At 36.8% G+C, this 22,496-nt stretch overlaps 1 protein-coding gene across 3 annotated transcripts in view; it reads right to left on the minus strand.

Moving 5' to 3' along the window:
- Positions 1-18,059, minus strand: part of LOC149690712 (teneurin-m-like) — a 143,772-nt gene extending 125,713 nt beyond the window's left edge. For all 3 annotated transcript variants that reach the window (XM_089870325.1, XM_089870324.1, XM_089870323.1), the window contains exon 1: positions 17,958-18,059. The gene's annotated coding sequence lies outside the window, so the exon portion shown is untranslated. The remainder of the gene's footprint in view (positions 1-17,957) is intronic.
- Between the last annotated feature and the right edge of the window lie 4,437 nt (positions 18,060-22,496).

The following is a 22,496-nucleotide window of genomic DNA, read 5'->3' on the forward strand; positions in this document are numbered from 1 at the left end:
AACTACTGCGGCTTGAAGGTTAGCTATCATGGTGGAAAATTGTTGATGTTGAGCTGATAATTGTTGATTTTGGACTGATAGAGCTGAGAGTTGGTTAAGGATTTGGGTTAAAACATCCCCGGGAATTGAAACGGGGGCCGAGCTATTGGCTACGGGCGCTGTAGGGGGTTGAATATTGGAGCTAGGTCCAACTGCATTGGGTACGGTAGAGGTGTTTGTTCCCGTAGTTATAGAAGGGGTTAAAATTTGATTACCCCCAGCGAAAATGTTGTTATTTGGCGGGATAAAGGTGTTGCTCGCCCTGGTTACTACAGCGGAGGGGGCGTTAACAGATAACATGCTTTGGCTTATACTGGCATTTGGGTTAGGGTTATTGTTACCCGTAGAAAAAGGGGGAATTCCCCACTGGGATAAATTGGCTGAATTTCTATTTGGAGAGGGATTTCTGGAAGAATTATTGCTAGCCATATTGACTGGACTTTGTTTGGATTTTGATTTAGGCTGTTTTGTTTTAACAATTGGGAGAGATTGCCTACGGTCGTTACGACTTGCTAAACGTGCCGCTCTTAGACGGTCACAGTGTTCCTTATGGGCTTTATCTCCCGTTCTATACATAAAAAATAATTTAACACTAATAACTAATCAATAAACAAAGCACTCTAAACTAACCCTGGGAAGGTTCAACAAATAAAACAACATACAATTCACACTATAGCATCTATAGCATGGGGCAAAAAAAAAATTCTTATCAAAATATATAAAGCACAATCGTGCAAATTCATGGGTTACCAGGGCGATTAGAGATACTCCGAAATTTTGAAATTAATAAATCAGGGTTAATGCATTAAAAAAATTTGTACGACATATATAGCATGATATCCCGGACGGACCCCCAATTTTGTAAGGGAATATTTTATATATGTTTAAGATGTGAGAGTGAACGTGGTAGTGGTATGGTTAGGATTGCATACTACCCATGGGATGAACTCGTTCCCTACAAAGGTTGTTTTATATGGTCCGGGTAACCGCCAAGCCTTCACTATTGGGACTTGCGTGAGAAATAAAGAATAGGTACGTTGTCTAGGGGATTGATTTTTAAATTTAGATATAAGAAGATGAGAAATAACTAGATAGTTTAGGTTGCCAAATTTAACAAAGATTTAATTAACACTAGAAATAATCATTACGAAATATAAACACCTTAATGGTGTTGACCATGGTCTAGGCTAAAAGACTTAATATATATACAAGAGGTCAGGTTCAATAGAACCGATAATAATAAAAACACAAAATATTCAATAAAGCATAATTAATAAAATAAACCCTATTAGCGGGTAGATACTCAAGTAGTTCGGGGAGTCCATTGCAGATATTTGCGGGCCGACGATTATCCAATTCTCGGACGTGGTAAATCCTTTGTTGCGCGATTTACTTCGCGCACAGGTTTTTCATATTCACGTATCGCGCCAGGTTGTTATTAACGCGGTACCGCGCACAGGTTTTTAATAATGATGGCGCGCTTATCTTATTAATTTCATTACCCGGGTTTTTAGATGGACTCGGAATTTCCTTTCTTATAGGCTAAGTTTATTAGGATTTGGTTTTGCACGCATAAACAAAGAGTAACGCGCGGGACTTTTCATTCCAATCGCGGATCGTCAGCGTCCGAGCCCCAAACTCATGATCGCCAAGGTTAGGGCGCGCAAAGGGGTCGAGGACCAAAAACGTTCGTCCTATTTCTTTCAAGTATCCGATCGGACTCTCTGTTTTTCAAAATTCGTCGGACCTCGCGTCCTCTCGAACACGTTGGTCTTATTGTGGGAAAACCACGTACGTCATTTTGGACGTTCCCGACTTACGAGTTCAATAACATTTTGCAGGTGTCCTTATGTTAACACTACTTACAACTATACAAAAATATTTAGTTTGGCAACCTTGTTTTCTTTCTAGTTATTTTTATAAGGAGGAAACTCTATTTACATGTGGGGAGAGGTTAGGAGTGAATAGGCAAAGGGGTCACTCTTACAAGTTCCAAAAGTTGACCTTAGCGGAACGAATGGACGGGATGGGGCAAACAACCTCTGCAGTAGTTGGAACGCTCCCATCTTGGGTAAATACAAAGGGGCTGATTGGTCAAGGTATCTCTGAATGCCCGCATTCGAGAGTCCCAAGACCGGACAATACCCTCAGTTTGTTTGAATAAGTATTTGTGTATTTGGTTACTTTTTAAGATTTTAAAATTAGAATTGGAAAGGTAAATTCGTTTTATAAATTTTGAGATAATTTTGACAAATTTTGAGATAATTTTGATAATAAGAATTTCCACCGTTACACCTGTGTACTTTACGCTCCAAATCTCTCTTTTTTTTTCCTTTTCCAAAAAGTCGAAACTTCACGTGGACAGCCAACGTTCATTTTATAAGAATTAATAAGGTACGTTATAAAGACGCGGAAGACTATATCTACTTACCCCCTAAGATTTCTCTATTAACAAATATAACTCGAACGTAGAGAAAAAAAATCTCGTGTTTAAATTCACGCGCTATAACTTTGTACCGTATTAAAGCTTAGAGTATGAACGGATTTATAATATATATATATTTAGCGCGTGGTGTCAGTCTTGGTTTGGAGTATTCTCTTATTGAAAAAAGGAGGGATTACTGGATATTCTTAAGTCGCGTATATAGAGGTTGCAAAAAAAAGAGAAGACTTTGAGAGTGGACCCAAAACCATTTCGGACGGCGTTTTCTGTCAGTTCTGAACGGCATAAATTTTGATAGAATTTCTTTCGGTGCTGCCGAGTTCTTTTTTTCTTTTTTCTTTTCCAAATGCTAGAAACGCTTTCAATGACAATCGGATTTCAAAAGTGCCTAAAACACGCTTGAACTATATAGCTAGCGCTCGAATACTTTTTCTTATAGTCCAGTTTCCTTTTTGAAGAAATAAACTCATTCCATTGGTCCAGGGCAAGCGGTACTTTGTGTAAAATAGTTTCTACCAGAATTCCTGTCATATTTTTAAAATAAAGAATATTTAAGGAGGTTGTTTTCATATTTATAATTGTGCTAAAAGGCATACGCCAAGTACGCTCGTAATCTAAATTGAAAAGGTCTATCTTTGCATTGTATAACTCAATTTAAATCCAGTTTGTAATAATTTAAACTGCGTGAAATTATTTAGATCCTCATTTGAATAAAGCCCTTTAAATTTTGCAAACCATGGAGCTACAATTCGAGCCAAGAATTCGTTATATATATATTTAATAGGATCTAGTTTAAATTGGACCGGAAAGTACGGTAAGTTTTTGGGAAGAGTGCGGAAGTAAATAAACCGGAAGTATACTGAAATATTTCTGGGAAATTTTAAATATAGCGTATTAAATTAAATACGAAAATTAATTAAGTTTGATAACTTCAGTTGATGACGCCGCCGCACTGATTGGAGGTTCTTAACGCGTAGAATTTCAAATGTGGCGACGCTAACAAGGCGATATCCACTCAATCAAAGTGTTTCGGCGCCGGAAATGGATCGCTTTGGATAGTAGAGACATACGGAGTCTAAAACTATATAGGTATTTAGAACGTAGGCGTTTCCATGGAAACAAATACTTATCCCCGCCGTTTCTCAAACCATGCATTTCGCGCCTTAATTTGGGTACAATGCCTTCTGCTCGAAGTGGGGGAGATGCGTGTGGATCCCCGCTCGGTCCCTAGCTTCGGGTCCCTAGCTCTTCAGCTTTTCAAGGCGTCTTAAGCTAGATTTAAGCTCCCCGATTTAGCTATACACCCGGTCGGTCTCCTCTACTCCATTGTCTTTTCGATTGCAGTGTATTCAAGTCTTCTATCTATATATGTGTGTGTCCCGTCGTTTTCCAAGCGTGTTTCAAATCCCCAATGAGCTTAAAGGATCCAACCATCTTGCGTCAACCAATAGGAAAAGAGAGCTAACGCGTATAGAAAAGTACCAGTCCGTGATTAGACTGACTTGTTAGTTAATTCCATGCACTATACAGTTGAAGTTTTTATAACCCTTTGTATACGAATAAATATATATATATAAACCCTACCAATTATCATCTTGAATCGATAAAAATGCTTAGATTATAAAACATAATCTCGTTTATATATACTTCATTTCAAAAACAAAAACGCAATCATATATCCGATTAATTATTAAGCCTAATTGATTTAGGGTTGGTTGAAGTAGAATCGTTGTGTTTCGTGTCCGCGACAATTAAAAAGGAGAGAGTTGGTATATCCTTGGAATTAAGTATAGTTGATGAATTTTTCCTTCCATTACAAATAAGTTTCCGTCTTAGCCTGACTTATTTTTGTATAGTGCATGCAAAAGTGTTAAGGTTTCTGTTTAAACCCTCGTTAGAAAACACTTCCGTAAGCTTTATAAAAATATACACGCTTCGAATATTTCGCTAATCGCCTCCCGTTTCTTAAGCCTCGGCATATTTAATCAAAATAAACTAGATTTGTCGTATATTTTTGTTTTACTCTTTTCAAAGGCATAAGTGTCGAAACTTTGGAGTTTTAGGGTGATATTTTTCTCACCTACAGACTGCAAGCTCGTGCGATTTCATTTCCGCTTGAGAGCTCTAGGTATCGTGACATTTGATTTAACAGTTTTAAAACGTAATTTGAGAGGGTTTTTTAATAAAAAAAATAAATAAAATAAAATTGCTACCAACTCTAACGATAACGATGTGTTATAGTTCTACTTCAAACTTTTCAGGATAATTTAATAAAAATATAAACCAGCAAATTTTAAACTAAAATATCTTATATTTGGCCAAGGAATTAAGTATGTAATATTTTCAAAACGTAGCACGTATAAATAAATACCCATAGATTTAAGAATTATAAACATATATATGTTTTTTAAATATATCTATATAAAATATAGATATGATATAGCGTGACAAAACCGGATTGCAAAATATAGTCCAACCCACTACAATACTCTACAGAGAAAAATACTTCGCAATTATGTTATGTTTGTGTTCCTGCGACGATATGAGTTACGAAAGTATTTTAAAATAGCATATTCGTCTATATAATGACTCTTACTTGTTGCGACGACGTACAAACCGTTCAACATTCTATATACGCCCGATCCCCGTTTTTTTTCTTCTTATATTTGAAATAAAATATCTAAATGGGAAAATTTCGGTATAAGTGCCATTACAACTTAATTACATAAACAGAAAACGCAACGACAATCGAGAGGCACGCGATGACGTATAAATGGCAAAAAAGAAAATCATGGATGACATTTAATGTTATTTATCCTTAGACCATAATACCGCGTAACATTCAAAGCTGCCATTATAATATTACCGAAAATCACTCTAAATTTGCGTAGCAATCAACGGTAACCTAATACAAGATCGCATCTCTTAATAAACGGAATTCTTAGCTTGATTCTAGGTAAATTCAAATAAGAGTTGATCACTGGAGTTTAACAGTGAGTATATTTATTTTCAATACGGTTGAATTATACAGGGTTGTGCCTTTGATCTCTGGTAAAGATTCGGAATGAGAAACGTATATAATGTTCGAGTTTGTCTAACATGTAATACGCGAGTGGCCGCGGAAAACCCACAAGTAGGGAGTATCGATTGCAAAATTCGAGAGAGTTATACCTTAATAGAGGTAGAGAGGTTGTTTGCGTTGGTTTAGCAACTAGATTCCAGTAATTAAACTCTACCACAGTAATACAGCTATAGCATTATACGCCTTGTATTAAAGATAATAATCTCTATTTATTTTTATATTTATATATATAAACGTAATGAGATATTTGCATAAACAGGCAATTTATCCGCGAGTTATAGACCCTCGAAAACCAACAAACACGTACACGTCAACGTGTACCACGTACTCTACTGAGTAGAGGTTTCGCGGTATTAAATTTAAAGTTCTCACTTTAACTGTGTGGCGTACATACGTTAAGCCTAAATTGAAAATCAAAATTACAAAGCACGTGCATATGAGCGTCTGTTAATTTTTATTGGCGCCAAACTTATGTCCAGCGCGCGCGTACGATTTTGCACGTGCAAAATAACATTCACTTTCCCGCCAAATTTGAAAACGCGAGCTTGAAGTATGCAATAAAAACCTTGAAATCAAAAAAAAAAAAACCAGAAGAAAGACGAGCTAAACTAAACTTATTTAAAAAGGCATTAAGACTCGTATAGCCCGAAAGAGTGACACTTTTCTTCGAAGCGAGTTTAGAATGCAAATGAAGTTATAATTGCGCGAATTGAAGTTTAGTCACGTGTTACCCCGGCCCGCCTTCACCCCCCCCCCCTCCGGTAGTGGTTAATTTAAAATTCACTTAACGAGACAGCGCGGCCTATAGTGTTCGTATACTCATTGGGAAGGCGAATGAAACTAAAAATAACAGAAAATTAGACCGAGGCCTAAAAGCAAACGCTAAGAGCTTCCTCTAATCAAACTAGGCCTAAAAGAGCCGAGGCTTGCAGGCCCAGAGAGAGAGAGAGAGAGAAAGACTGAGAGGAATGAAATAGGATAGGGAAAACCCTAACTTTCGGAGGACACTTGTCCAAGAAAATGTAATTAAATTTGATAGAGGCTACCAACACGAGGTATAGTCCGTGTGTGTGTCTGACTATTTATGTAGGTCAAAACAAAGTTCATATTGGACTACATCGAGAAATGCCGTAGTCCACTTATAATCTAATTAGAATAGACCTAATAAATCAAATTAAATAATATTATTCGAAGTTAAATCTAGGACAAGTAAACATCATTAATATTAATTATAATCCACAAATTGAAGATTAAATCCCAGTACAGTAAAATTCTCATTTCGTTCCCATTAAAGCATCGAGAAAAATTATAATGCCAAGTTACATTGACGTCTTATCATTATCGATAAACTAATACTCTTTCCAATAAAATACCACGCGACACTTTAACCTCAAAGCGAACTAAACACGGGGGTGGGGGTGAGAATAGTTTAAACACACGGTGCAAAGTGACACGCGTATCTCTCATAGTATTAAGGTAAGAAAAGGGGTTCTTCACTTGTCAATGCTATCAAACTATAGGAAAAGTAGTTCCCTCTCATGAATAATACATTGGGGGCTTTAAAAATGACCTTCCCCCTAGCTACGAAATCAGGAGTGGGGGAGTTCAGGGGGTTAAAACAAAACCTATTCCAAAGAGATAATCCTTCAGTGAAAATTTCAAGAGAGATGGTGGAGAGTTTTAAAATTAAAGCAGCCAGAAGTTGAATTGGATTTTAAGTTAACATAGGTGTTAGTTTGGGGTGATTTTTGAGGGGATTTACACCCTTTGAATAATAAAGGTGAGGTACAAACCCAGAAGGAACCCCAGCGGGATTAATCTCATAGAGTATTAAAGATAATTGGTCTTGATAGCAGGCAGCTACCATCCTGAAAATTTTCAATTTCTGCCGCATTTTTGGAAATTACAAACAAAATTTAAAAAAAAAAAATTCAATTATGTTTTCTCGTTAAGTCGATTTCAAAAGCGAAAATAATTATAATTAATTTAAGAAATAAATAGAGACTCGAAAAGCGTGATTTAATCCTGTTTAAGGATAAAATTGTAATCTCTTTTGCAAAATTAATTTTTGCATTAAAACTTCGTTTGGAAGTTCACGGGGTAAGCCAACTTCCAGGCTGAAATATTCCCATATATTTTCTACGAGCCCCTGTAGAAGTGTTTCACACGCTCTACACCGCTGTATATAAGGGAAGCAACCTTGCAGGGGTAATACAAAAATTTCACAAAAATAAATATTTAATAAACAATAAAAAATACTTCAAATCACGTGATCAAAGCATTAGAGAAACTAAAGAAAATAATAATTATTACATCTGGTGTTAAATTAATCATAAATAATTAAATTTGTTTGACGTTAACTGTAAAAACGCGTAAACCCTTTCGGTACTGGTATTACAAAGAGTTTGGGAAATGATAGAAAAAAATTAAAAGGCAATTTATATATAAAAAAAATAAAACTAAAAAAGAAAAAGAAACCATCATGGTCATATTTCATTTAAAACTTTTGGCAATTTATTTTTTGCGCCTCTTTTTTTTTCATTTAAGCGGGAAGAGCGGAGAGAGGAGGGGGGAGGGGGGGGTAAAAATAAAAAGGTGTCAACGAGCTCGAAAACATAAAATGAGTAAAAAGAAAAATGGTTTTTGATCCGACCCATCTCATCCCCACGAGTGACATAAAATTAATTTCAACAAAAATTGAACTAAGAATGAAAAAAAAAATTAAATTCACAATAACAAAATCCACTTAAAGATAATTTTAAAATTTCCCCTTATTATCCATCTCTAAAGATAAATAGGTATATTAAATTATATTATATTAAATACATACATAACATTGTATTAAAGCTGGTCCCTCCTTCCAATAAAAAAAATGAAAATAAAATAATAAAGAAAAAAAAGAAACGGAATAATTTTTCCGTTTAACCCATAACCATGGCATGCATGGTATACGATCATAAAAATGGCGGGAGATGAAATTCCTTAACGAGTCCCTGGCGTCTCATACGCCTTCCTAATACGTCCAGGCCCATTTAATACAGGCGTTTCCATGTTTAATACGAAAATCAGCGCACTATCCCCGCCTTTACACGTATTACCACGGTGCAACTCGAACGGAAAGACCAAGGCAATAATCTCATCTGGTTAATGTGTATTTTCCTATCGCATGCCTGATAGTATTTCAACGCCACGCGGATTATTCCGTTTCGCCTTTTTTCGCCCTCATTCCCATATAAGGGACTACTTTCTTTCTTACGAGTGTATACCATTATGTATTAATACGCTTCAGGCATCGCACTTATGACCTTCGTCACAAAATCATTGATATAAATTCTTTCCTACCCGAATTACGAGAACATCTATTCGTATCCAATTTTGGAAGATTTGGGGTTCTAGTATTTATCACTTTGGGGTCACGAGGGGTGTACCTTATACCCCCAAACATTTTAGCCGAGCCACATCATTTTCATGATTTAGCAGCGATATAAAGTTCCCATTACTTTTTCTGAATATAGAACTGAATTGAACCGCTGATATTATCAAAGATAATTAGATCCTACCCCAGGGTGGGAAATAAGGACTTTTTTTAAACTGGAGATTGGGCCAGCGACCCCTCTGGCCTGGAATAAATAAATAAACTGGTCCATGACCACTGACCAGGGCGCGTCGTCTGCTAAATTGAAGAAGTGGATAATTACAATATATTAGCTAATGTCTGGACTCTGGAAACCCTTGAATTTTCTTAGTGGTCCTGTGGACCACTGACTCCCCTCCGATTTAATTTTTAAACTGGTCATTTGCCCTGTGCCACCGCCTTATTTCCCACGCTGTCCTACCCTACTACTTAACTAGAATAACTATATTAACCTAATTAATTATTAATTACATTCCAATTTATTCGAGATTAAATTTAATTCCAATCTAATTAGATAGAATACCTAAGCCTAAATCCCTGCATGCAACCACAAAATCTCTAGGGAGTAGACTCCACTTAAAACCCTTTAATAATGAAAGACTAGCAGTCAGAAGTTTGAACCATGGAGAGATCGACTATTTTATAGTCTACTAGCGGCTTGATTAACCCCGTTAGAAGTCCTATTTATATATTAAAACTAAGTCACTCAAGGACTATAGCACGCGGGAAAACCTAATTGCCACGTACCTTCCGACACACACACAGAGAGAGAACGAAATTTATTAAGTATTAAAATACCAAATATATAGTACAACCATAAGATTAGAGTTGGGTACATATACTGTATATAAGCCTAAAGGGGAGTTTTAGAAAACTGAAGTGAATTAACGAAAGATAATCAACACTTAATGAACTGCAAAAGGAATAAACTATGAATTTCAAAACCACGTTACGTTTCTCTAATCAATTAATAACTTTAAGGTTAATCAACTTTTGGTTAAAGGTAAAATTCCTATAGAATATGCCATTATATAATTCGTAATTAGTTGCCCGGGCAAAATAATTAGGAAGCCTTAAAATCGAGGGAAGAGGCATTTGTCATATTTCGCCTCAAAACAACCCTTTTTTAAAAAAAAATACAATTAAAGCAAATTAAATTAAGCAATATTCCATTTAAGAATCTCAAAGCTGAAAAAAAAAGAAATTAAATGTGGTAAGTATCCGATCCCTTTTAAGAACCTTTAATTAACCTCTAATTAATAACCTAATCTTAGATTGTATAGGTTAAATCTTAAAGCCAAAAATTTTAAAATCGCCTGGTTCAATTAGGGGAGAGTGTGCCCCCGTCGTATTCCTGTCCTAGTAATTAAAGTCAATAGATACAACGCTGCCACTATATAAAACTATACATTATCACATATTGGTTCCAATTATTCGAACAAATAAATATGTCTCGTGACAGTATTTAAATACAGCGCGAGAAATGGACCATTTCTCTGCTTAATTTCGAGCGTACTAAATATACGAAAATTAAACCATTAAAACGTAGCTAATATGAACTGGCCCTAATTTTATTTTAAAGTGGTCCATCCAACGTATAACGATTCTTGCTTAATTTTTGGGTGCTGCGTTTACCGAAGCAGAAACGAATTAGTTGACGAAGCTTAAATCTTAAAGGTTCACAAATGAAAGGCGAATGCGTTGTTAACCCAATAGCAACGTTACTAAAATCATTTGTTCCCCCATTTAAATTGAATTAACGCTTAGCTGAGTGGATGAAGGAAGGTGTACAAGGATTAAGGTTTCCTCAAGCAAAGGCTTAACAATCTCTCGATCTTCTTGCTCTGCTAGAACGCGTTTCTCTCGAACCATCACATATTTAATCAAAGATGAGGAGCTTATAAACTCAGTAATTATATACAGTCTGAATTTTCTAAGGGCTGGGATATATATTTTATATCATTTTCTTGTGAGGTTAAAGTTCAGTTAAAAGTCCGAAATTTCAAATCGAAAATATATTTTCGTTTTCAAACTTCACCCCAGCAATGCATAATGAAAGAAAAGTTCAAATACGAAAAAGCTTTGATGAATTATTTCTTATTAAAAACACGATATACTAAATTATTACTAAAATCAATCAATAACCCTATGAACCCTTGATTTTATGGCCACCAAAAGTCCAGCGCAACTTTTGACATTTCATCCCCAAAGGTCGCGACCCCATTTCGGTGGGGGTGGCGGAGAGGGGACATCAAGCGAGCGAGGTTACATGTAAAGAAAATATCCAGTTTGAAATGACAGCTTTTTCATATATTTCTTATTACACAGCACACACAACAACTCAAGGAAGGATTTTTCGTTGGTAGGCCATCACTCATTTAGAGTGATCGGTCCCGGTGCTGTGTGTAAGAAAATACTCAAACCCCTTTGACGCCCCCATCCCAGAGAAGAAAAAAAAATAAAAGAAGATTCAAAATCAGAAAAGCGAGAAGCCCAAGAGAACACGCGACCATAACACACCAATCACGTGACATCACGACAAGAGTCACCCTTGATGTGGCTAGCGAAAGAGAGAGCGAGAGGGTGTGATTGGATACTCGACTTCAAAGAATACCTAAAGTTCCTTGAAACGAGAAATTTTCATCCATTTACTCGCCAGGAATGCTAGATTTCATGGAAAGATTCCTTTCATCTCGTACGAAAAACTACATCAGTAAATAAGCCTTATCCCATAACTAATTTCGGGATATCTTTGGAATTCTCCATCTGATACGAACCGCGCATGCACCACTGAAGTTCAAGTGCTTCTGTGGCAATTACTGGCGAGAATTTTAGGCCATAAGTGCTGGTATTAGATCTTATTATGCTAAGGATATCAAGCTCAGTCTGTACCAACCTGAAATTTCTACACATTCAAAGGCGCTTCGATAAAGCTTCTAGTTTTAATCTCATTGCATTCTTAGCGTGAAATAATATATCTCCAAAGGAATATTCGCGCCTTATCCATTAATAGGTGGATATAATGCGATAGATTAATAATTAAATCAAGCTTTACACTTATTGCGAGGCTTACCTCGAACAGCTTATAGCCTAAATCAGAATAAATCGAACAATAGAATCACGTCGTACGTTGAATAAACCAAAGGTAACCCCGCGTGCCTACGAAATTCCCGCTATCAAATTTTGGCAGGCCAAGGCCTAAAATAGGCCTATAATAGAGGTGGAGTGGTTTCCCCCTTAATTAAATGCTCGAATCCCCTCAAGATGATTATTGCCTTCGGACAGGGACATCTAAATCCTGATAAGTTCGTTCCATAGATCATTAATTGAAAGGCATGATGGGTAAGGGGTTATACCATTTCTTTATAACCCCCTAGGCGGTCCTCGTTGTGGAGGTGAAGCTCCCCCTTAAAAGGGGTAACGCCTATTATAACAGAGATATCCCGTAGACAGGGGCGGGCTAATAGCCCACGCAACCAAAAATATTAGGGGAGTTTGAGATCTAATATTAATATGGCATAACTCGAGGAATTCTGGGTACAGTATTTCAAAAAGCCTAAATTTTAAAATGAGAGAAAAGAACTCGAAACTCCTTTAAATTCAAAATTTGACACGATAACAATTTTAAGCTATTTAAATATTCTCCAAACACCAAAAGTTAATAATTTATCAATTAGTTTCAATAGTATAATGAACACTTTGTAAAACACCTGCCCTAATTGTAAGGACTTGTCAACAAACGCAATCAATGAATACGAAACAAATAAGTACAGGGATTGGATTGTTCAAATAAATTGAAAAACGTATAATAATTGTCTTTGATAATCAGACAATATCAAAACCCTTTCAAAACTATACTACACTCTCTCATTCTGAATATTAGAATTATCCTCAAAAATTTACCTGAACCAAGGATATACGCCTGAGCAAAGTATACGGTATACGAATCCCTTTTAAACCAACCCCATGCATGCATATAGTCCCTAGTTTTAAAAGATTCAAACAAATTCATACAAGAGAATAAACACACAAGTCGAATGAAATTCCCCTAACTAAAAGCGGGAAAATATTTCGCGGGAAATGAACGCGTGGAATTATTACACACGAGGTGCCTCTCGGAATGCTCTAGAGTGATTCCAGAGCAGCCAGCGCTGTACCTTATTTCAAAAGGGGTGAATTGAATACCGTGAGGCCAGGCAAGTTCTCTCCTTGCTCTAGGCAGCCGAAAATTAATCAAAACCATTCACTCTTCAGTTCAGCACCCTCCTTTCTACGAAATTTTCAAGTGGCGGGAGCGTGTACCGTGCTGGGGTCAGGAGTTCAGAAGAGTAGGATCTCCGGGTAAAATTATATTTTAAGGATTTTGACCTACACGTACGCCTATATAATATCAGGTGTTCCGTAAGTTTGTTTTAAATTGTACCCGCCTTCATTCGCGTACTCATTTACTCAAAATGAATGTGATACTGAAAATTTTTCAAGTGTTTAGTAATAATAATACGGGTCACAGGCGGTGTTGAGACCAAAATTCTTAAGAGCGTGTTTGGGTTGCCTTTGGTATATAAAGTACAACACGTTTCCTGGTTTTGGTTTAAGTGTTTCGCTAATTATAAGGCCGGCGACATAATCCGGACAGTATCATGAACTTCAATTTTAGAGCAAACATGTATTTTGATTGTAAGGGTACAAAGACGCAAAACTGACCAAACACGGTATTTACGGTGTCGTAATTTAGGTTTAAGGTTAGGTTAGCACAGGATAGGTTTGGGTTAGGTTAGCACAAGATAGGTTTGGGTTAGGTTAGCACAAGATAGGTTTGGGTTAGGTTAGCACAAGATTGGTTTGGGTTAGGTTAGCACAGGATTGGTTTGGGTTAGGTTAGCACAGAATAGGTTTGGGTCAGGGTTAGGATTAGGTTTCTGTTTAGATTAGGGTTAGGTTAGGCTGTTTTTCAGTTAAGGTAAAGCTCAGGTTAGCACAGGATAGGTTTGGGTCAGGGTTAGGATTAGGTTTCTGTTTAGATTAGGGTTAGGTTAGGCTGCTTTTCTGTTAAGGTAAGTAAAGCTAAGGTTAGGTTGGTTTTCTGTTAAGGTAAGGCTTAGGTTAGGTTAAGTTTGTTTTAATTCAGATTTATTTCAGTCAACAGTTGACTATAGACCTTATTAACATTTACAAGGATCAAAGTCTTTCGCGCTACAGAAATATGGTGGTCAAAACAATTTTGGTTTTGAAATATCGCCTAAATCGCAATAGGGAGCAGAACAGTACGAGCGCGCGAGTTTCGAATGCAAATTTTTGGTTTTATACACGAGGTGGAATTAGGCTCAGAAGTCTGAATGCCCCATTATAACACAGAGAGAGTTGGAAAAGGGAATTACTTCATTGTGAAAGCACCAGGAATGAATGAAGGGGGTGAAGGTGGGAGGGGCAAGCAGCGTTATTATTAAAAGGAGGTAGCTGGGTGGGCAGGAGCTGGGTCACTCGTGGGAAACGGAAACCATTTTCCGATCCTTAATCCTCTGGCAATTGTCTAACAACGAGACGCGCTCGCTCGCGCACCACTACCAACTAACCAACCCAAGACCCGGCACGCGAATTACAATACTGCTCAAAGTTGAAATAAATCCAACCTCGACTAGAGCACGTACTAATCATTTTCAACACCCGTCCAAACTTAACGCGCGGCGCGTTTCATAAGAAAAAGGAGTTAAATTCAAACCTTGAGGAACTGAGGTTAAAATACTTAGCGCAGTAGATTATATGAACAACGTACGAGTGTCACCAAGAAACACAGCTAGCTAAAACGTTACGTTATCCCAACACCTTTCGAATTTCACCTACGTTTATATGCATATACATAGTTCTAAAATAAAGGTGAAGGGGAAACTTTATCCTACTGGTCTAAATCCGTCATCCTTAAGCCTAAAACCCTGAATATTTCTGTCCACCCAGCTTTCAAGAATAAGGATATAACCTATCAAACGATATATAATTCTTCCCCATTTCTATATTTATACTTTATTCGCCGTATCAAAGTGATCGAACTTAGGCGAATCATATAGGAAATGGCCTAAATTCCAGGGAATCTCGATAAGCCTTGGCGATCGGATCTTGGATTGAGAAACGGTGTACGAGGAAGAAGGGGAGATGTAGGAGCAGCTTTGCAATTTGTCAGCTCGGAGCTCCTAGAGATCGTCGCCAAGGAAAGATGTACAAGCTATATCCTGCATGCAGCAGCCCCCAAACTACACACCAGGATATGTTAGATACCAAGGGGTGGGGAGGAGGGGTTCCGTGACCCCTTCCCCCCACGAAAAGGAGGAGGTTTAAAAGACCATTGGGTAATCGCTTCGCGTGCTGTACCTCTTCCGACGGACAATTAGGGAATCCGTGTATAGCTAGCTAGCCAGGCTGCTCCTCGTGCACTGCCAAAATGAAGAAAAGGCGCGCTTTCAGAAATGTCCAGAGACTAGGGTGAGAAATGAAGGTATATACACCTTTAGCTCATGTATACAGGGTGTTAATCTTCGAGATTTGTTTCACCCGTGTAAATTCTTTGAAATTTTAATAGATAATTTGAAAATACTGGGTTTTTAATTTTAAAAAGTATGCTCATTTACATCATGAGTTCATAAGATATGTTCACCATAAGTTTTTCACTGGTAACTTAGAAACTGGAGGGAGGTAGGTCATAGATTCGAGGTAAAGCGACGCCTGGTGAGACGCTGTCAAAGGGGGCTTAGTAAAACAGACTAAATAGGAAGATGGAAGCCCTGCAAAATTAACCACCGAGTGTAGGACTTCAATTCACCCTTCCGTCGTTCTACCTCTAACTAGCTCGAGCTGTAAGCAACTCTCTAGTATTACGAAGCATAGAAAGTGTTATACTTAGGGACATATCTTAATAACACCCTGTATACTCAGTATATATCACTTTGAGATACAACCGAGTACTCCAACCTGGAAGGAAAGGAGAATCAGGGTTGGGGGGGGGGGTAGCAAGTTGGGTTAAAAGTGCGCGATCATTTGTACAAGACTGGTTTGTAAAGCTCAGCTCGAAAACAAATGAAGCTTACGCAGGAACCCTTAATGATTTTAGAACGACCGCTAAGGAGAGAATAGTGATTAAAAAAAAATAAACGAGTTTCAATGTTCAACAAATATAAACCCAAGTACCTTTGCTCCTCTCCCTCTCTCTCTCTCTCCCTCGCTTTGAAACTATACTAGAATGTTTAGTCAATTAAATTATATAGACACGTTTGTTTACCAGAATCGAAATCTAGTCTAGTCACGGTACAGTTATTGCAATGAAACCTTTAAATAAAAGACCATGCCTGGTGTTTTGAACTAAAAATCATTTATAGAATATTTCCTGATAATTTTTAGAACTCTCGAGGAGATTTCTTGAAATTTATCCTCTAATTAGGGATTGACTAATTAAAAAAATAAAATTAACTTTAATTGACACGTTTCGTGGAATAGAGAAATATCAATCTAGGAAAAATTAAATAAGTGGAAAATGCGGACTAATTAGGCTTCAAATTTAACTCGAGGTTTTAGGGGTATATAAAAATTTGAGAGGTAGGACATTTGCCGTCCGCAAAAAATTCTAATTTTTTTTTCAATGGAAAGATAATGATAAATATGATTAAATCCAGTTAAGTATTCGACCCCCTCTTTAATCTTAGTCTTAAATGAAAAGTGGTAGTGTCGAAAATTTTAAGGAAACGTCACAGCTCGTCACTGCGTTCATTTAAAGTATTTCGGAGTAACAGCTCGACAACTTAACTTGAAAATTCGATTAAAATTATGAAGAGACACCAGCCGTAAGTTAAATTTAATACCAAGTTAAACTGGTAAACGAATAAAGGACTTTTATATATACACAGTATATCTAAGCTGTCATTTTTGGGCTTGGAAAGTTAGTTTCATCGTAACCCTGTTCATCTTTTAACAATTAATAAAGGTTGAAAAAGACGCGAATACGTAACATAACCCGGTGAGATTTAACCCGTCTAATACCCTTAACTTTATTAAAGCGGTTCTAAGCGAATGAATACATTTCATAAAATTCATCCCCATCACCAGTCAAAACTTAAGTGCTTAACAAGGTAGTTGTTTTAAAGATATGACAGAAGCTCACGAATTTGAAGTAAGTCGAGGGTGACGTCCATAAATTTATCTTAGTGAAGTTATAGGATAATTTAGTATAATTTACTTCTAATTGTAAAAGTCGAGCGCGAGCTAAAACATACAAGGAAAATTCCCACTGTGGTAACTTTAAATTAACTTCATCCCAACCTAAGAATTCAATTCCGTCTAAAATAAACTTTAATACTCGCGGTTTCGCCTAAATTGAACCTTGTAATTGAGATAAATCTGTTCATTTTAAGTGAATTATTAAAGAGATCTTAAGGGGATTGGGAGACAACGACGCGTCGCTGTTTATGAGTTTAATAGCTTCGATATAATTAACGAATCTAACTTGAACAGAAAGGGCTGCGGGGTTCGGATCGGGATAACTTATCATTGAAGGGCTTAATTCCCAAAAGGAAAGGAGCTTGTAGGCGCTTTCTAGCGCTTACAAATTAAACAGTTATGGTCGACGAAAGATAATGGACGCGTCAAAAAATATATTAGGTAAACTTTTAACAGCCTCTTGATGTTCCAGAATGCACCAGAGCTACCCCCGCTGTCATAACTAATGTTTGCTCGGAGTAAACTCTACTTACTCCATCCATGATTGCTCTTTTTAAACAGGAACATTTGACAGCTGATATGAAATTAAGTCTAATTCTTGGATTAAGGATCTTGAGTTTCGTTTTGACTATAGCAGGATACTATGATCAAAGATTTAGGGTCGAAGTTGGTTATAGCGCTACACATTTTTTCCATTGAGGTCAAAAGAGGTCAAAGGGTGACCACTGACGTTACGATCCCTTCCCCCAAAATTAAAGTTATTAAAAAAAATAACTTACGTGTTTTTTCAAGGAATAAACCACCGCACCATCAGTTATTGAAAACTTCAAAACAGATGATTTTTGATGATCGATTGAAGTCCACAATTTGATAAATCTATAAATAAATAAATAAAACAGAATTTAATTATTATTAGAATGCAGTCCTTATAAAATCACAAATTATTCCTTAAGAGAGATCGGTAGATTATAGATTAAAACAAGGCACGAAGGTATAAGGTTGGTCAGGCTTGGTTGCATGCATGCAAAGTACAAACGTAATTAAGGCAAAAGAAACGAGGGGGGGGGTACTGAATATAATCATGATTGCAGAAACAGTACGGGAATCTTCTCCTCTCTCTCGAAAACGAAAGGAAATTAATTCAAAGGAAAAGAAGAAAAGGATAATCACAATCTCCTTCTTTTCCCATACAGGCAGTCTGAATTCACGCGCTTCCCGCGCTAAAATGGGTGCACGTGTTTCGGGGCCAAGTCCCTGAAGCTGCATGGCCAAGTATGTAAGCACTACATTATCCATTGTTTTTATTCATAACATTCTAGATGACTTTTCTGCCTTGCAATCGCAGTTAACGTTTTCCTTATCCTACTTAGCTTATAAACAAGACAGAGGCTTAAAAGCAGCGCGGTGACGTGGCCCATTCTCTTTTGGCAGACAGATTTAATTATTTTCATCAGCTAGGAACGATTACCATTAATAGTTATACTCTTTTTATCACAAACGGATTATGCATGATTAAGTGATGAATAAGGTTCTCGTTTTTCTTCGCAATACGCTAATTTAGGAGATTATATGTATGGTCTTTATGAAATACGTTTTCAAGTACTTCAGCTTTAACACTGGAATGTCGTATAAGTAACTAGGGGTACTTCAAAAGATAGTCTCAATGCTTTGAGGAAGTCACTAATTACTTGCGCCTACATCAATTAAGAATCTTAAAATAAATAATAGAAGATGATCAAAATTTGAGATCTAATAATTTATTACATTTCAAAAGAATGAGTTCATTGCTTCATGTTGTCCTGACAAAAGAAGCGGCGGTGACCATCTTAAGATCAATTTAAGATCTAAGACAAAAGGACGGACAAGTTGCAGAAATAAATAAAGAATGAAGTAAAAAAACGGTTGATTAGCGTCTCGAATTTTGATTGGGTGTTAAAGGGGGGATGGGAGGAAGGACATCGTAGCTATAACTGTCTCCCAGGGTAGATAGATGACAGTTGAGCCAAATTGCCTTGACTTACACATCTCTCCCTCTTAAGTGGCACGAAAATGACTCGGCAGTAATGTGTATCAACTGAGTTTCCCGAGCTTTTCTATATGTCCAAACTCCATTAGGAAGTCGTCGTACAATTACCCAATCTTAGAAAGAGTTCATTTCAACATACATGTTGGCCAAAAAAAATACACTTTTCTAGATGAAAATATAACCCTTCCAAGAATGAATTCCACTACACGCAACATGTCAAAAAAAAAAAAAAAACCTTATAATGACAACAGCAAGAAAAGTGAAAGAGAAATTTGCGGCGGTGTTATCCCAACATGCAATAATGTCTTTTATCCAAGTTAATTACGTTTTGTAAGAGCTAAATCATAAAGTGGCAAAGTCAAGATATATTTCTAATTAGAGTACAAGAATGATTGTGTCACAATTGAACCTTGAGAGAATTAAGAAACGTTGCTCCAAAAACCAAAAAACGCATGGGCATCGCGTCGATCCAACAACGCGTGACAAACGACTTCAGTCTTAGGACGATTAACTTTCATTTTAGACGAATTAATCCTAAGCCTAATCATAATTGAACACAGCACCGGAAATCCAAAAAAAATGAACATCGTCATTAAGTTTAGGAAAAAGCCTGGACCCTGCAATTAAAACTAGATCACCCAACAGCAGCAGTCCAAAACAATAAATATATGGGCCAAAAGGTAGTCGCCCGCACAGGGACAATACAATCGTACATTTTATTTGGGAGGAACCGCCTCAAAAACCACCTGAACCGTGATAAAAACGATATACAGATACAACCCCCCTTAAGCCTTGGCTATTTCAAATACCATCACCTACGGGACTTATCGCAAACTCCGCTGGAAATGGTTCAAATTGTTTTATATAGGAACTGTTGGAATTACAACATATATATATATATATATATATATAAAGTTATAGAGGGGTCCCTTTTGAACGTGCCGCTCATAATGGCTTTCGTACACTCTTTCAATAATTCATTTCTTAATTTCTACGGTAATTAGAAAGCGCCCTGGTCCAGTTAGCCAAGCCAAACAATGAGGACCATGAATTGATTCTAAAACCAACACGAATGTAATATTGTATTTCCGAAATCTTAAGCGATTTTCGAACATTTTCACAACAAATGCTTCTTCAATTGTATAAAAAAAAATAATATTCACCTAAAATATTTTATAAATTTATGCGGAACCCTTGACAAAAATCTCGTTGGTATATAAAGTTCCAAGTTATATTATAACGCGTCGAAGCTCGTTTGCGAGTCACACTAGCTCAGTTTCTGTAATAAATTTCGTGTCCATGGAGCAGCTAGTGCCAGTTCAGTTCTGCTAGCCTTAACTCTTCAAATATCCGTATCCAGAAACAAGGAGTTACTCACTCACTCACTCTAGAGAAACTCTGGGGGGAATCATGAGCATTCCGAACACGTACAACGTGATACACGATACCAAATATAGGTCTACTTCTTTGCAACCAAGTTTCATTTCTTTCTTCAAGACATTTTTCCTAAGTCGAAAAATTTGAAATTTCTATATAGAAAAAGTATAACCCTATATATACACACCGATAGAAATATAATAAAAGAAAGGTTCCCTTTGTAAATTTTATATCTAAACCTAATTCGTTATTTATAAACGCTATGTTCCTGAATATTTAACGACGCGAAGATATACTAAATCAAAAGGTACAGACGCATCAGACAGAACTCGCAAAATTAGATTCAGAAAAATATTTAATTTACAGTAAAGTATATATTATATATTCGGATTTGTGAAATATATATTTTTATATTTCTTTTTAATTTAATTTCTTTTAAAAACAAGCCTGGCATAATTTTAAGTCTCCTTTCTCTTTGAAGAGGTTTAAAAAAAGAAAAACATTCAAGCTCTCTCATCTTTCTCTCTGTTGGGAATTTTGTTACGGATCGTTTGAAAAGCCAGAACTTTCAGTTAAGAAAAGAAAAAAACAAGGAGATCGCTTAAGAATTTACGAAAGACAAACATAAGGGAACGCGCGCGATGAAACTTAAAATAAAGAACGGGGTCAAAGTTCGAACTGAAATTAACCAACGCGACTTCCAAAGAAAAAAGCGCCAGCCCAAGTTTTTAAAAGCGACATCGTGTCGACGGAAAAAAAGTGACAAAACGTTTATAAATTAAGGTATATAACTTCACGGCGCATTAACACAATCTTGTAGAAGAATTCACCCATCCAAAGCATACAGTTCTTCAATTAGTATTACTAGATTATAGTGGAACTAAGTTTAAAAGCGTTGCAAATTGCGTTTGAACTGAACCGCAACTATACACCCACGAAAACTGTTAAAGAATTATTTATAAATTTTCCGCGACTCTAGCTAGCTGCGATGAGGCCCGGGCCCTTTCTTCTTTATACTCGTGTTCACCTTCAATTTACACCGCGTACGAAGCTACCCTCTTTACAAATACCTAACACGAGTTAAAACGCAGCGTATCTTTATCCTGGCAACATTCTGAACTTGAAAATAAATTAAGTCAGCAACTAGAGAAAGCCAAGAGCTGTTTTCGAAAGGGGCCCGGGTTATTTCTCGTCATTCGGAATTCTTTAAGCGCAATTCTGAGTAGTTCCAGGACAGTCTCGGTGTCCTTAACTAAGCCTAATTCCGTAATTCATCATCCCCGTCACATCCGGACGGCTGGTCACTCTGGGGAAGGGCAGGGGAGGGGGGCAACGTGTTAGTTAACTGAGATAATTAGAAATATTATTGCGACAATGATGAAGGTAGTTAAAGAGCCCATGCAGTCCCGCGTGTAAGTACAATAATAACGTAACAGGAGGTAATTGTCTCTAGCAAAGTGAATGTAATGATTAAAATTAACCGACCCAAAATTATACTAAAATTGCTTGAATAACTCGCCAATTTAACTCAATTAGTACACGCAGTGAAATTGGTTAGTTAAGCGAATTTCTCTACATAATGTTGTCCCCTTCATATGATTGGGTTAACAGACTAGTACCCTTAAAATGTACGTGGTTTCAAATTAATTTCGAAAGACCTTGATATACCAGAACAAAATACAGACTACCTTAACTTAAAAACACTGACGTCAAACCCATCCCACGCTATTTAAAACGATACTCCAACCAAAAGCACGTCCACTCCAATACATCATGTTAAGTAATTTTGAAATAAGGTCAAAGTTCAAGCATCAGAAATACCTACACAGACACACGCAATAAACGCCAGCAGGGGCTGCTGTATACGTCATTCATTAATTATTCGCTATCTTTAATAATAGAAATAGAAATTCTA

The sequence above is a fragment of the Phalangium opilio genome, unplaced genomic scaffold, assembly GCF_054372755.1.
Source record: "Phalangium opilio isolate 3A_F unplaced genomic scaffold, DU_Popi_V2 ptg000031l_1, whole genome shotgun sequence".
Taxonomy (NCBI): Eukaryota; Metazoa; Arthropoda; class Arachnida; order Opiliones; family Phalangiidae; genus Phalangium; species Phalangium opilio.